This window comes from Mustela nigripes, chromosome 12 (assembly GCF_022355385.1).
Source record: "Mustela nigripes isolate SB6536 chromosome 12, MUSNIG.SB6536, whole genome shotgun sequence".
Taxonomy (NCBI): Eukaryota; Metazoa; Chordata; class Mammalia; order Carnivora; family Mustelidae; genus Mustela; species Mustela nigripes.
Window position 1 is genome coordinate 71,018,547 of NC_081568.1, and position 16,061 is coordinate 71,034,607.

A 16,061-nucleotide genomic window follows, 5' to 3' on the forward strand; every position below is an offset into this window, starting at 1 on the left:
GGAGCCTGTCCTGGCACAGACATAGTCTGGGGTTCTGTCTCCAGAGCCTCCCCCAGCCCAGCGCCAGCCCTTGGCTGGTAGGGCAACACAGCTGCCCTGTGTTGCCATTGGGTAGGGGCTTGGTTTGCCCGGCACAGCCAGGCATGGGCCGGTGTGTGTCTATACTCCTTGGCTGTCAGTTCACTGGATGAGAAACAGGAATGGAGTAATGGCTTCTGGAACAATTGCATTTGTATTCAAATGGGCAAAATAAATTTCAGTGCTTTCCTGAGTGCACCAGGAGCGGGGCCCACATACTTAGGGGTGCCGATGGCGGTCCTGCCCCAAGAGAGAGCAGCCAGGATGAAAAATGAGGCTGCGCAGCAAACACTCGCAGTCAGACTGTTAGCAGGGATGCTGGCGTGGCGCTGGGAGGGACCCGTCTTCGGGGCTGGCTGTGCCTCTTGCAGAGGTAGCTTGGTAATTAATTATCACATCCCTGGGCCCAGGATCGCGAGGGGGAGGGCGAAGGCATACGACAGAATTTTATCTCCGCATGCACCAGGTGGGAAGCAGGTGAGGCTCTCTGCGGCTCTAAATGAACTGAATATTTAGGGCCGCATCCATCCCCGGGCACTCGCAACACCCACACCTGCCACTTAACCCCTCCTGCACCAGGCCGTGCCTGGGCCATGGAGCTGGAGGGCAGCGCTCCCGAGAGCTCATGGGGAAACCCACCAGCTGCCTCTGTGTGGAACCAGAGAAAAGCCTTGAGCCCGAATCGTCCCTTAGTCCAGTATCCCTGCTTCCTGGCAAGTCAGCAGCTCTTGGAGAGGAGGGCCCTCCAGGAGCTGTCCTGTTCGCCAGGTCTGAGGATCTTTGCTGAAACTCCTGAGTTCATCTGCAGACATTATGGCTGGGCCTCAGTCACATTGGCTTACCGGGGAGGGGCAAGGCACAGATCCCAGGAAGGGTGGCCTGTGGCTTCCAGAAGTCCTGCCCGGAGCACCCAGAGACGGCTCAGAGAACCAAGCCTGCCCTCTGCTCAGTGGCCACGGGAACCCCAGGAGCTGGGCTGGCCGTGAGAGGCGCCCACAGCTCCCCTACACCTGCCCTTCGCCTGGCTTGTCTGCACCTGGCAAATGCACCCATGGCCTCCTTTTCCTACCACATAACTCTGTGGAACCCCAGTGAAATGCCAAGCCTATGGCTTTTTGTTGGTTGGCCACAGCAGCCCCCAGGCCACAGCAGGGCCCAGCAACCCCTCCAAGGCCTCCTGGCTGAGGAGAGGAGCACAGGTCAGCAAGTCAGGTTGGCCCTGTGCCTGTTTCTGACGAGTTTTGTGACCACACAGCCACGCTGGTTTGTCTGTGGCCGCTTCTATGCTAGTGTCAGAATCCGTGGCTGGGACGGAGTCCGTGTGTGCCACACAGCCCAACAAGCCTGCTGCGGGCCTCTAGAGAAAAGCGCTCAGAGGCGGGCGGAGGAGAGGGGCTGAACCGGTGGAAGGTCGGTGACTGCGCCGACGGAGGTCAGCGGGCGGGGGCCTGCCGCCGCCGCAGAGAGCTCAAATAGCTGAAGACTGGGGCACATCGCTGGAGACGAAACTGTAGGTCACGGTGACCTTCGCCAGCCTCAGTTTATTCAGCAGTGCGTGTGGGTGGGGGTGCTGGATGGGGAGCAGAAGGGATGCCGAGGGAGCGCCAGTAGGGAGGCTACAGCGCTGGGGAGAGAAGGACCCTTCAGGGTGCGTGGCTGTTTCAGCGAGGAGAGGAGGCTGGAGGGTAGGAGGGTGCAGGGGGACAACCCGCACACACTTCCACCGCAGACCCCAGCCATGAAAACTTCTCTGGGGGACCCAAGTCTGCTTTCCTACCTGGGTGACAACTGCCCAACGTCACAGGCACAGCCTTGGCAGGCCTTGCGTCTCCGCCGTGGCCCGCGGGCATGGGAGCTGCAGCATGGAGGGAGGAGAGACGCAGACCTGGGTCAAACCTTGGGGCTGTGCTGTCCCAGCCTGTGCCTGGGTCCGCTCGCCACGTCTGTCCCCCACCCTATTCATGGACTCTACTCCATAGCAGGGCCCAGAAGACACAGCTACTTAGTCGCCATGCAGGCTTTTTGGACCTGTGGCTCCCAGCCCTTCCTCCCATAGCTGCGCTGGCCTCTGGGTTCCCTGTGGGACCCGAGGGCTCAGCTTACCCCTGCTCCCCCGCGTCTTGGCACTCCACCCCTGCAACTGTGCCTGCCCGTACCACACCGATGCATGCATGGGCTCTGGGGCCTCTGGTCCTGGGAGGGGCCGAACAGCCCGCAGGCAGCCCAGACTGTGCCATTGTGATCCGTCACTGTGATACCACAGCCAGGCTGGGGGCTCAGCCTGTGAAGCCAGAAAAAAGAAAAACAAGACTAAAAAAAAAAAAAAGAAAGAAAGAAAAAAAATCGAGTGTGAAGTTAAGTAGCAAACTCATCATTGAAACTCTCACGTTTCCTGAGATGAGATGATTCCTATTAACAAAACACCTTCATTTTCAGAGAATCCGTGTTCACAGCTTGCTCTGTAGAGCCTGCCCCCACAAGTTATGATTTATATTTTATTACAAGGTGAAAAGAGACAAAAAAAAAAAATCCTCATGGGGGGGAAAAAACCCTGCTGACTCTTTACAGCAACTCCCGGGGCATTTGATTTAAAGGGACATTGTCATCTTTAATGTTTTCATCCAAAGGAATTAGAGAGTGCCACCACGATAATTTAGAAGCTCCTGATTTAAGGGGCAGCCGCCGTGGTCCGGCTTCACTGTATTTCCCTTTTTATGGTTCCAGAGAGTATTTTCTGAGAGATAATAATGTTGGGTGATATTTCTCCTTTGTCATGTGGAGGCCCAAGAAGAAAATTAAAATAGGTCCTTTTGTCCCTCCTCTCTGATGCCAGGCGGTGGATCCGGGAGGACTGTCACAGGCACCCTGCAGCCACTTCATCTTCCCAAGGCCGGGACTTGCCTTTTGGTGTCCCCGTGGCAGTGACAGGGAAGCGGGCAGCTGTGTTGGCCCCACCAGGTAGCCCCGGATTGAGCTCCCGCTGGTCACCCCTTCGCACTGTGGACTCCCACCCCAGCCAGTGGTCCCTGGAGCTTCTTGGCGGCATCCCTGTTTGCTGGCCTCCTGCCTCCTTGCAGACCTCTGTCGCCTCCAGGTCCCTCAGCCCACAGTCTCCTCTGTGGGCATCTCCAGCTGGCTTCGATGGTGGCCTTCCCTGCTTCCCTAATTCCCGGGACTTGCAGGACAAGCTCAAACCCTGTGGGCTGGACCTGGGGGCCTATGGCATGAAACTGAGATGTGCACGGAATCTGATTTCTTTCCCTGCTGCAGATACAGCTGGATGCCACCTTCCCACTGTCCCCGCAGCCAGGAGTGGCCGTGCGACTGAGTTCTGGCCCATGGAATAAGTCAGAAGGAAGGCACACAAATCCATGCTGGGCCCTCCCCGCAAATTCCTACACAATTTGTCCTCTACTCTCTCTGGCCCTCTATACTGGCCAGGTCCAGGACCCCCAGGAAAGGAACCTGAGGCCCTATGAGATGGGAGACCCACAAAACTGAAGGTACCTGCATCCCTGTGTCCTCGTTTGGCTGTGGACTGAACCCCAGCACTTCTCTGGGCTGCGGAGGGGGACTAGATCTGTGCGCTGTTACAGCGTTGAGATTCGGGGGTGGTTTGAGATGGCATCTAGCCCCCCATGACAAATACAGGTCTCTGTTGCTCTGGTTCTAGTCTCCCTTCCAGTCCTCTTCCACTTCTCCCTCACTTGTCTGTGATACAGTGGAGACACTGGCCGTGCTAGCTGGCCTGGGACCTTGTCCTCTCTCTGGCTCTATGATGTCCTTTCCCTCCTCCCATATCTCCCTGGGACAGCCCAGCCATCCTTCTCCAAAGACTTCAGGCATCTTTGGGATGAGAGGTGTTGGCCCCTTCTCAGTTTCTACGGCATTCTTTTGGCAAACATCTCACAGCCGTTTGGCCTGGTCTTTGCACATGCATTCACTTCCCTGTGGGGACTTGCCTCTTGTCCTGGCTTCCAGGACATCACACATGCCGGGTTCCCCTCCTGCCCTTCATCTTGGATAGTCTTCTCCACCTCTCCTCACCCACACAGGGCCCTCATCCAACCTCACGGCCTCAAACCTAGTCAGCACACTGAGAACAGCCCCGTTTCCATCTCCAGCCTGAACCTCTCCCCAAGCTCAGCCCAACTCCCTATTCAGCATTGCCCCATGGATTTCTGATGGATACCCCCAACTCAGCATGCTCTCACATGAGCTGCAGCTCTTCCCCGCCTATCCCTACCTCACCCTCAGTGAATGGCAATCCTTGACTTCCAGTCCTCACGCCCAGCCCTCTTTTTTCTCATAACACACCCAGGCTACGCGCCAATCTCTTGGGAGCCTGCTCCACACAACACACCTCTACCCCGGCTACTTCTCACATATGCCGCACAGCATCTGCACCCCAGCCTCCATATATCTCCCCCAGACTGTTGAAACAGCCTCCTTAACTTGGCTGCTTGTGTCTATCCTTGTCGCAAAACAGTCTTTTCTCAGAACAGCCTGAGGTATTCTTTTAAAATATAAAGTTAGATCGTGTCACTTCTCAACGTGAAACCCCTCTAAAAGACTTTCTGTTTTACCCAATGTAAAAACAAGTCCTGACGTCGGCTTCTAGGGACTTCCAGGATTTCTGACCTCACCTCCTTCTTCAGCCTCCAGGCCTTTCTGACCTGAGGGCCCTGGATGTGTCTTCACGAGGTGACCCTGTGGCTCGCGCCCCTGCCCCCCTCGACACCTGACTCAGCAGGCCCCTTCTTGGTGAAGCCTTCCTTGAGCTCCCAGATGCCCCTGGCCTGCCCTTTGTCTTCCTCTAGCTGTTGTTCTCAAAACACTTCTCATGTTCTAATCAGTGTTCCTGTTGTAGTTTGTCTGTGTCTTTTCCCTGGAATGAGGGTTTCAGAGAGCGAGAATTTTTGTCTATTTTGGAGCCTGTGGCATTGGCACGGCCTGGCATGACGCCTGCCAGGGAGCATTTGCTGTGTGACGGCTCTGCTCCCAGTGCTAAGCCTTCATCACCCGCACACCGACCCTGGGGGCCAGGGGTGGTGGGGGTATCATGCAGGCTTAGCTGTATGTTCTGCAGAGGCACCTCTGAGGCCACCTGGGTGGGATGAGCCTGCCTGTCTCGACCACGGCAGCCTGCCCCCTCGGATCAGTAATCATACCCTTTGATGGAAAACCTTCCGAAAAGAAGGCTTGAGGCAAGAGACAAGAGTGCAAGTTCACATGCCAGATGGCATCACCAAACGCTGCTCTGCCAGATCTAGTGGCCTAGTCCACGTGCCAGATCTCAAGAGCATTTTGCAAAATGTATTAATTGATTTTTATAACATCTCTGCCAGACAGAGGAGGAATCAGTCCCCTGATCAAAGAAAACTCTGTTTGGGGGATAAATTGGGCACAAAGATGGAGCAGGGAAGCCTCAGGGTGCCAGGAACTGGGTGGGGGGCTCAGATCAGTCCTCAAGTCCAAGCTTAGACTCAGTTGCCTGTGACTTTGTTAGAGATGTGTTGGGGGAGGGGCTGTAGCTTAAGTGCCTGGTTTTGATTCCCCAACCTACCGGCTCCCAGTTGGGTGATTTAATCTTTCTGTCCCTCAGTTTCCCCAGCTCTAAAATGGGGATGCATAGTATTCTTTTAATTAGGACCACTGTCACTAGATACTGATTAAAGGGTCAACACTCAATAAATGTTACTAGTAATAACCAATGTCATAGCAGAGCCACTGGCCACAGCCTCCTGCTGCCTGCCTTCTGTGTGTTACTTGTATGTGCCTGGCCCCAGCTCCTTGTCCGCTCAGACCCACAGAAGTCTGGGGCTGGACACATGGAGCCTCAGAAAGTGCTTTTCAGATCCCTTTGGTCCCCCTGGGATTAGGGTCCCCCGAAGCCCCATGGCAGTCCTCCACAGACTCTAAAAGCAAGAGTGTTTCTCATGGGCTGGCCTCTCTAGGCCAGGAGGCTGGGGATGGGGTGGGTGGGGGTGGACCAGCAGTGTCCCCCTTCTCTAACCACTAAGGCCCTGCCTAATTTGAGGTACCACTGGGTCCTGTTGAAGCACGGGCTAAGGATGACAAGTGGCTAGAGTTATGTGATTGGCACTATGGCTTAGCTGGGACTCTACAGCCCAATGCCCGGGTCCAGATCCTGGGCTGCAGCTCTCCAGCTCTGAGATGCACAAGCACTCTGGTGCTTGGTGCTTTTGGGCCTTTTTTGCAAAAGGGGCTAATGATAGTTTATCTGTCATCGAGCGTTGTAAGGATTAATGAGCTCACTTAGAACAGTATGATGGCACATGGTCAGGCCTCGGTAAGTATCGGCTATTAATGCTGTTATTACCCAAGATTAATTCTGTGGCTGTGGAAGCAATCTCTGCCACATGTCATGGGCCCCCAATGCTCTCCTCCTGAGTGCTGGTGCCTCTGCACCCTGTGGTGGATATCGTGCCCATATGTCACAGCGGGGCGCCCCTCTGGGAGGCCTCAGCTGTTTGCTCAGTAAGCGACCTGCAGACAAGATGGCAGGGCCAGGCCTGTCACGTGTCACCACTGGGCTCCCACTGTGCACTGGACAGGAGCGACAACGTGAGAGCTGACATCTGCCTCTTGCATCTGTTTGGGACATTTCCTTCAACTCCGAATTACTAAGAGCTTCCTGACCTGTTGGTTTTGTGACTTCAAATACCATGGTTGTCATGCCTGAAAGCTTCCTCCAGTGAAGGAAGCCCTGGCGTTGGCACATCTGACACCTGCTGGGGTGTCTTGGTTCACTCAGGAGGGGTTGCTCTACAGAGACTGTGGGGACGGCTGCCTGCCCAGCTCCCCACCCTGGATGTATTTGTGCACCTGAGCATCCCCATCAGAGCATGAGGAACAGGGGCTAGAGTCTAGGAAGCCATCCCTTGACATCAGAGAGACTGAGGCCTGGGGTGAGGCCTTTGAGGCTCTGTCATCATAAGGACCGCACAGCTCTCTTGTGATAAAGGCTGCCTCCCCTCCGCCACCCAGACACATGGAGCCTCAGACTCAGGCCGGCACACAGAATGTCTATTGGGACATTCTACATGTCTACTGGGACATTCTGTGTGCCGGCCTGAGTCTGAGGCTCCATGTGTCTACTGGGACATTCTGTGTGCCGACATTACAGAGCCTCTCCTCTTCAAAGGGCTGGGCTTGGTGCAGCCAGTTTAATCCAACACAGGCCTTTCAAAGTTGAGCGGCCCAGGCTCTGAGCTTGTAAATATTTCATCTGCCCAGCTGCCCAGCCAGGGCCACCTGCAGAGGGGCTGGGGCCATGCCTTTGGGAGGCAGGAGATCCTGGGCTGGGTCTGGGTCTGTGCCCTCCACCCCAGCCAAGATCAACACCCTCTCCTCTGACTTCAAAGGGAAATAGGCACGTGGGTGCGGAGGCTCAGGCAGGGTTCATGTGGGTAGATGTCCGCCCTCCTTCCTCCTATATCCAGCTCACCCTGGGTTCCTCCTCCTCTCCAAAACCGCCACTGCCCAGGGCCATTCATCAGCAGCATACACAGCTGCTGTGAGCATTCCTTCCTCGTGTCTCTGCTTCCCCTCTGCTTTTGAATTCCATCCAGGAGGTGGCTGGCAGGCAGGGAGGCAGGGAGGCAGGGAGGCTGGGCAGCTGCTGGGAGTCTGGGCATGACTAATTCAAAGTGGACAATCAGGCTGTGAATAAGGGAGCACGTACTCCGGGGGACCGGAAGCCCTCCTCAGCCCACACCTTCACTATTAACTTGGAGCATGCAAGGAACACATCCAAAGTGGCCGCACACTGACCCACTCCTTCAAGAAGGCACAGCTAACAACCACTGCTCCATTCAGCAGATGCTGCCACTGTCCTGAAGGCCATACTGCCAGCACTCAGGTGGTGTCCCATCGAGTCTCCCACCTGGCTAGGAATGTGTATCCATACCCTTGACCGTGAGCCTGGGGAGGGAGGCACTCTGCCACAGCAGGGCTGGGAGGCTGAGGCCCCAGGACACGTGAACAGAGCGCTGAACCATCAGGGCACAACCAGCCACAGGGCAGACTTCACATTTCAGTGTGGGCGTACTAGGTGCCTCCAAAGCTCTGTCAGGTGTGACCCCTGCTGCTCTCTTTCTAAACCTCTTCCTCCCTGGCAGCCAACCCCCCTGCTGTAAAACATTCCTGTTTTCTATTTCTTTCATCTGAACTCCACCAGGAAGCGCCAGCACCAGGGCCCACTGTTGTGCAGGCCACTGATTCCGTGCTCGCCCCACGCCCTTGGTCCTCCAGGGTCCCTGGGAGGGAGGACAGCTGCAGGCATGGTCAAAGCATGGCGGGATGCTCGATCTGGCCTATATCTCCCCCATTCTCCCCAGACAGGCTTATGGCCAAGGAGGCATGATGATCATCGTCTCCACAGATACTTTGAGCATCACCAGCTCCACTTGTCCCCTTAACATGTCCAGGTGTCAGGGGTTCGCTTGGGAAATTTCTGACACCCTTGCTTGACCTCTGGATCTTCTGGGCCCAGCTCACAACTCACTCCCATTTGTCACGTCTGAGCTGGCCATGGGTGGCGGCTGTAGATGTCTCCATCCCCCACCGTGCCCTGTGACCCCCATCTGTGCGCTGAATGACAGTGAGCCCCACCCCGTGGCTGGTTGCTGGACAGTGCCTGGACTGGAGCTTCCTGCTGGTGCCTCCTTGGCCATCAGCCTTCAGTGGCATGTCAGCAGGGTTCCCGAGCGAGGGCTGCTCTGAACACACATAAAAGGCACCACATGACTCCTGTTTCTAAGCTGTCCTCTCGCTGACTTTGAACCTGCTGTCCAGTGCCAGCACGCTTCCCAGCACTGTTGCACGGAGGTGGACTTTTGAAGCTGGAATCAACACAAGGGCTGGATGGGGCTGAAAAGAAGAATCTCTGGAAGCTCATTTATTTGTGACAGCTGAGAAGGGATATTTGCTGGGGTTTTTGTTTAAGAGGAAAACAGCCCTCCATGGGGGACGTGATCACTCAGGAAGCATGGGGATGCCTGTTTGATGTGCTGGGGTGCTCCTTGGGGTCTCTGTCTCCCAGTAGAGTTGAAGCTCACCACTCCTGAGGCACTTTCTGTGGCCTCTGAAAGGGATGTCGGTGACTGTGTCCGAGACACCTGTGGCGCATGGCCTTGGCCTCGAGACGCAGAGGCAGAGGACGCAGGTGCCTGGCTAGGCCCTCTATAGCCACATGAGGTGAAGGCTGTCATACAGGGTTCAGCCTCACTGATTCCACACGGTGCCCTACCTCTCAATCACAGACCACAGCAGTCTCTCTGGAACTGAGTCTCTAGGGGAGGAAATGGAGACTCCAAAATGTCCAGGTTAGAGCAGGATGTGCAGCCAGTGCTACATGTGTGGCCAGTGCCCTGGAGTCCACGGGACTTTGTCCCTGGGCCTCTGTTTCCTTACCATCAGGACTTGGGGGATGAGGAGGGAGGCCTGTCAGGTGCCTGGAGCAGCATCTGGCATGTGGGCAGCCCTCAGCTCGGGAGTGGCTCTATCTGGAGGGAAGACAAGAGAGCCCAGGGCAGCTGCTCAGAAGAGCCACCCGCCAGCTTGTACCACCCCTTCTGCCACCTCTGTGGGGGACAGAGTCCTTTGGGCCCCATTTGCACTCCCACCTGGATGCAATCTGCAATCCCGACAAGTGTACAAACAGTTGTTGCGCCCAAAGCACCTGTCTGAAGACAAAACACCCCAGCCACCTGGAGAGGAATGGCTCTCCAAGGGCTCTGCGCGTGGGCTGCCTGGGGCGGCTCACACACCAGGCTCCTTCGCACCTTCCCAGGGCAGATCACACACACATGTGGAGTGGGACAAATGGGATAAGCGGACAGTGCTGGAGGGGCTGGAACACCGGCTGAAGTCCGACACGGGCAGCCACTGCCGAGTAAAGCGTGACAGCGGGCCACTGTGTGGGGCAGCCACACCTGCTGGTGGTCCTCAGCTCAGCCTGGCCTCCGCCTCCGCCCCCAGCAGGAGAAGCCTCAGGATTTACCTGAAAGTCTTTCACAGATGGGAACAAACGTGATTTTCTTTCACAGGCCTCTGCTGATTCCAGCTCATGTTCAACAAACGAGTTAGGCATGTTTGCCTGTCCCACTATCAATCTGGACCCTACGGGTCCAAGGATGGCAGCAGCCTTCCTAAGCAGAGGCCGAAGTCTGCAGCCCCTAGCATCCTACCAGATCCTAGGGGAGCTAAAATGGAGCTTAAGGCTTCAAGAAGAGTGTTGTCAGTCAGCTTGCTTCCTACCCAGGATCAGAATGTGTGCTCCTCTGTCAGGGGTCAACACCTCCCACGTTCCCGATGAGCTGCAAAGAGCATTTAAATCCAAGTCCTCCTGTTGGCTTTGGGCCTCCTTACAGTGTCCAAACTGGGAGCCTCTGGGAGGTGTCTGGTGAGGGCTTCTCGGACACCAGTGTTATACGGGGATGTAGGGTGGCTTTGTGCTGTCAGGGAGAAGGCAAGGTTGTGGGGAGAAGCAGGTTCCATCAGGAGAGCAGGGAGTGGAAAGGAGCATGGCAGGGAGATGCCCAGGACAAGGGGTCAGATGACACAGCAAGTCTCCGCCAACCCTGTGATCCTGCCAACCCAGTGCCTTGTGGAGCTGCCCAGGGATGGGGGGTAGGATGACCTCCTTCCCTGGTTCGCTAGTCTTCCTTCTCAACAGCTGTGACCAATCTAAGCCTTTTCCCTTTATTACCAGTAAAAAACCCCATCCTCATCCTCAATTCTTTGAACAAAGTTTTATCAAGCACCTACTATATATCAGGTTGAACATCCACCTTCTGGAAAGCTCCAGGCTTCTCTCTTTCCGGCTCCTGCCTTGCTCCCCAGCTGGACCAAAATGCCCCAGGCAGCAATAACTGGGCTCTCTCAGAGGCAGCCCTTCCTCTCCTTCCCTCCGTTCTGCCTCCTGGGTTTGTGGCTGCCCTGACCCTTCGGCCGCCATCTTCTTTCAGCCACTCTTGGTCCTGTGGGCTCTATTTCTACCATCTATGGCTTCCCTGCTCTTAGCACTCAGCCCGGAGGGAGAGTCTGGGAGGGGCTGGGTCCTAGGCTGGAGCGAGGCGCCCTCAGCCTCTGGGGCTGGAGGTTGCTGAGTAACACCCATGGGAAGGTGAGGACCAGCGAGCGGATGGTACTGCTGAGGCAGGGGACGCCCAGGATGTGTCACTGGCCATGGTTGGAGGTCTCCAGCCAGCCCCTGCCTCAGGCAGGCAGCAGCAGTGTGAGTAGCCACCGCCCTGCCCTCCCCTTCCCAGGAGAAGACTCCCCTCTCTGTCTCTTGGGTCCTGACTGTCCCCAGAGCCTAGCTCTCCAGCTGTCTCCTGCCAGGACACAGTGGTGTCCTGGTGCTGGGCTTGTGAGTACTCTTGGGCCCCAGGGTGGCCCACAGGCTGCTCCCGTAGGCAGTCACTACCACGCCCGTGTGGGTGGAGGCCTCTGGCACCCCTCCGCTCCCCAGCACAGCCCACAAGCATGGGGGAGAGGGTCTTATAGAGCCTTCCACAGAGTCGAAAAACAGGTGGCTGGAGAGAAGGTGAGGCCAGAGACAGAAGATGAGTGATCTGTTCTCTGAGCATACAGCCTGGGTAAGAGCTCTCCTCTCAGAAACACATAGGTGGGACTTCTCCACACCTTAGGACAGTAAGTGTCCCACCCTCGCTTGAGAACTTACACCTGCCTCCGGGGCCACCCCTCACGGAGACTCCGGTGTGACTGGTGGGCCGAGGAGGCAGCTGGGGTGTACCCCTGCATTGGGCTCATCTTGCTCTCTGGGCTCTTGCCTGGGGCGGGGGAAGTGTTCTCGGCATCCGGGGGGCCCCTTTGAGCTCTGGGCTCTGGGCGCCTTGGCCATTCATATCTCAAGGCTTTTCAAACCTCTGGTGTCAGGGAGCGAGCTTGGAGATGGGTAATGTGACCTTCAGTGCTTAATTGCATGTTGAAGTCCTCTGAAGTCCTCACAAAAGCTTTGCAGAAACATAGAGATTTACGAGGACAATATGGTGCTATCCTGGTAAGAAGCTGACATTTAAATTGTTCTCATTTTATATCTTTGTAATGAAATTCTTTGTTTCCTCTGCAGTCATTTCTGAGTATTTACTAACATTCAGAGAGCTCTCTGCACCATGCAAAATCTCAAGTTTCTTGTAGTGCATGTCAGGCGGGGCTCTGAGACAGGAGACCAGAGCCTGATCTACAGAGCTGCTGGGCATTCTTACCCTAGGACATGGAGGAACAAGCTACTCAGCCATCCTGCCCCTTCCTCTCCCTTTAAGTGGAAAGTTAAAAAAAAAAAAAATCACCAAAGCATCATATTTTAATGAGTTTTCTTTGCAATTTGTATATAATAGATTTTCAATAACAACCTGTAATTAGTTCATTTTCTACCATTCAATTGCTCTGCACTGAGGCCATTGACAGCTTCCAGCTGGGATCTTTAAAAATGGAAAGTGCTTGAAGACTTAGCTCCAGACTGTGCTGGAAACTGTAGGCCAGCAGTACAGCTGGTCAGAGCAAACCACTGAGGATGAAGATGGGCAAGAGGCAGACCCAGCCAGCATACAGTAGTGAGGGGCGGGATGGCCCCACCCCAGAGCCCTGGATGTGCACAGGGGTCCCCATTGCAGTGGTCCTGCTCCCCAGTGGAGAATCACTCAATGAACATCACCCCCAGTCCAAGGGCTGCCAACAGCTTTTCCAACCAGCTGGGGTGGTGGGAGTGGGAGCTGCCCTCAGCTGCCTTCTGCACTCTGCAAAGAGGGATCTGGAAGGACAGAGCTCAGGCGCTGGGCAGGCTCCTTACATGCCAATCCTGCTTGCTGATCTGTCCTGACCATCATCCGTGGAGCCTGGAAAGCTCCAGTGGGGACAGAGGCTTCCAAGGCTAAGTGCAGCCCTCCAGCTGAGCCCCAGGGGACTGCCCGGGGACTTGCCTGGACTGGCACACCTGCAGACTCCCGAAAGGCTGGGTGCGGGCTGGGAGAGGCCTGCACGGATCCAAGCAATGTGGGTCTGCTCCTGCCTGCCCCGGCAGCCATCCCCCTCCCGTCAGCCTCCTCAGGCACCTTCAGCACAGCGTCCCTTCAGGGCGGCACACTGCGCCCACCTGTCTCCCCTTCGCCTCTCTCCTTACCCTCTGCCTTGTGATCTCTGATGTGGCGTTCAGGCCTCAGCTCGGAAGTCCCTTGCTGGCCTTTCAGTGGAAAGCAGTCCCCCCTGGCAGGCCTGCACCCAGTTATTCTTGGCCCTAGCTCCTACTTTGTTTATCTGCTTGTCAGCGCATCGAGGAAGCTCCCCGTGGGCGGTGCCCCCGTGGGTCTGCAGAGCCACACTGAGCCGGAGCCCTTATCTCCACAAACAGGTGTCAGACGCAGAGATAATTAAGCAGCAGGCCAGTAGCCTAACAGCCTCACACAACACTTATCCTGAGGAGGGCTGAACAGTCAGTTAGCGGCCCAGGGAGCAGGAGGGGCGCGACATGCGGCAAGCAGCTTTTGTCTTCATTAAGAAAGCATTAGGTCTGTGTGGGGGTTGGGGTTCACCACACACCTGGGTCACTCATCTAGGCCAACAGGGGCGTCTGGACTGCTAGGGAAGCCACTGGGGTGCCCTCGCTGGCCTGGGCCACCCTGGCTGGTGCTCCCCCACCAGGGGTCCTGGCTGTGCGACCCCAACAAAGCACTTCCTCTGCTCCCCAGTGGAGATGAGCCAAGACCCTCTGGGACCTTTGGGGACAGTCACGTTGTGTTTGGACCCCTCCGCTTGCCACGTCTGTTTCTCCTTCTACTTCCTCCCCTCACTGAATGAACATGTGCCAAGGGTTTCCTGGGTGTGAGACCCCATTCTAGGCATGAGCACACAGTAGGAAGATAGCCCTTGGCATCATGGGGCCTATGCACTCATTTGGTACAGGGTAACAATGACAGGGTACAGGCTGACGGGGCTGGGAGCTTGGGGCTGTGGGAACACGTGCAAAAATCTTCAAGTCTGTCACGGACCTACCCGGTTCATGGCGACTTACAACTTCCCATAGGCAACTTATCATTCTGGCAGCCTTACCTGCATTATCTTATTTAATCCTGAGTATGCCCCTATGATGGTTATCATGCCATTTTAGAGATGAGGAACTTGAAGCTTGGCTTTAGCTCTGGTAAAGAACTGGCCCAGGTCACATAGCTAGCAAATGGCAGAATGAGGATTTGAACTGGTTTTACGCTTAACCAGTAGGCCATAGCCTTGTTATTGTGTAGAGATGAACTCAGGGGTGTGAGCACACACAGGAAGATATGTGGGGCTCTGCAGAAGGATGAGAAATCAAGAAAGACTTCCTAGAGGAGGAGACCATTGAGCTGGGACTTGAAATTTAGGGAAACCCACTGTGGGGACAGTGAGATTCTCCTTATGGGAGAGAGCTGATGAGTTGTAAACTGTGTTTAAATGGATGAGAGGCTTCTGGAATTAGGCATTTGGGTTCAGTCATGGTTCTGTTACCTGCTGGCTGTGTGACTGTGGGTTAGCTACTTAAGTGCCCTGAATTCCTGTCTCTTCATCTGTAAAATTGGGTCATAATACTCAGTGCTAACATGATGAATGTTAGGTATCGTTTTATAGGAATTGATAGTTAAGAGTCCACTATTAACTCAAGTCCTGTTAACAAGCAACCTGATTCAGATGGCACCCTGACTTTGGCTTCAGGGGCACATGGCAAGGTCCCATGGAAAACTCTTTGGAGGCCCTCTTTATACACCGGAGGTGAGGAGGAAGCATCCTTGCCTCTATCCTTGGGAGTGGTGGTGAGACTCCCAGCACCTCCTGTTTTCCGATTTTCACTTCCTCCTGTGGCTGCTTCCATTTAACTGTTTTATACCACTGAGTAAATGAGGGACCAAGGCAGCGACTTGGATTTTGGAGCATGTGATTTACAAGTCCTCTGGGGCAACCAGTCTCTCTCCCATTGAGGCTAAGTGTGTCATGCCAACAATGGTCTTGGCCTTCACCAGCACCGGGACCCAAGCACAGGGATCACTTGCTCTCCAAACTCAAGAATGTAAGCCATCAAGTTTTTGATAGTCTCCACGCGCTCTGAAATTTTGCTATTTGCTACCGAGCATTCAGGAACCAAATGGAGGAGGATAAAGCAGCATCCTCACTGTCTGAACTGAGTCTGAATTCACCTCACACAACTAAGGAGTAGGACAGATTACGCGTGGTTGAGGTTTGCACTGTGCTCGCCTCGGGAGGACTGCCTGAGTCGGCAGGTCTGTGGCTGGCCTTCCTCTTTCCAGGGAACAAGGACACGGAAGGTCAGGCGCCCCCTTCCTTCTGTGTTGTAGCAGTGATGGCAGAAAAACATTTATAAATTCGCTCACTGACCGTTTCCTCTGTTTCTCACAGTTGCCCTGGATACAGAGGTATTGCCATCAGCAGAAAAAAAAAAAAAAAACACTGTTTCTTTGCCATTGGGCTGGAGAAGGGAGGGTGTCCCGCTCCTGCACAGGCAGCTCCCCGAGGCTCTGCGGCCACAGGCTCTCCCTGCGGACATGATGCATCTGTGATCCTAGCACGTGAAGGCAGGAAGCCCTTCATTCTGCACAGCTCGCTGCTCCAACCCTTCCTGCCCATCCAACACATCGCTCTCACAGGATTAATTAAAAGGACAAGTATCTTTCTAAAAAGCAGAAGAAACTTGTGATGAATTTAAAGGGAGAGAAAAATCCTTTCTCAAGAAACATGTTTTCCCCATGATCCCAACCCAAACATTCAGAAAAGTGCAACAACATGCATTATTGAAAAGCTTTTAAAACGAGCAACTTTTAGGTTAGTTTATTGTGATGAATGGATAGGGCTAGTGCACAATGTGCTTGCCAAGGACCCTGGAGCCTGGGCCTCTGCCTCCCAGCAAGGAGCAGGGTCCTGTGTGTGCAGGGGAAGGGACAGCGGCGGGC

The 16,061-nt window shown here is 55.1% G+C and overlaps 1 protein-coding gene across 1 annotated transcript in view; it reads right to left on the reverse strand.

Annotated features, from left to right (window-relative positions):
- FSTL4 (follistatin like 4) overlaps positions 1 to 16,061 on the reverse strand; it is a 401,404-nt gene that overhangs the window by 109,075 nt on the left and 276,268 nt on the right. The window lies entirely within an intron of this gene.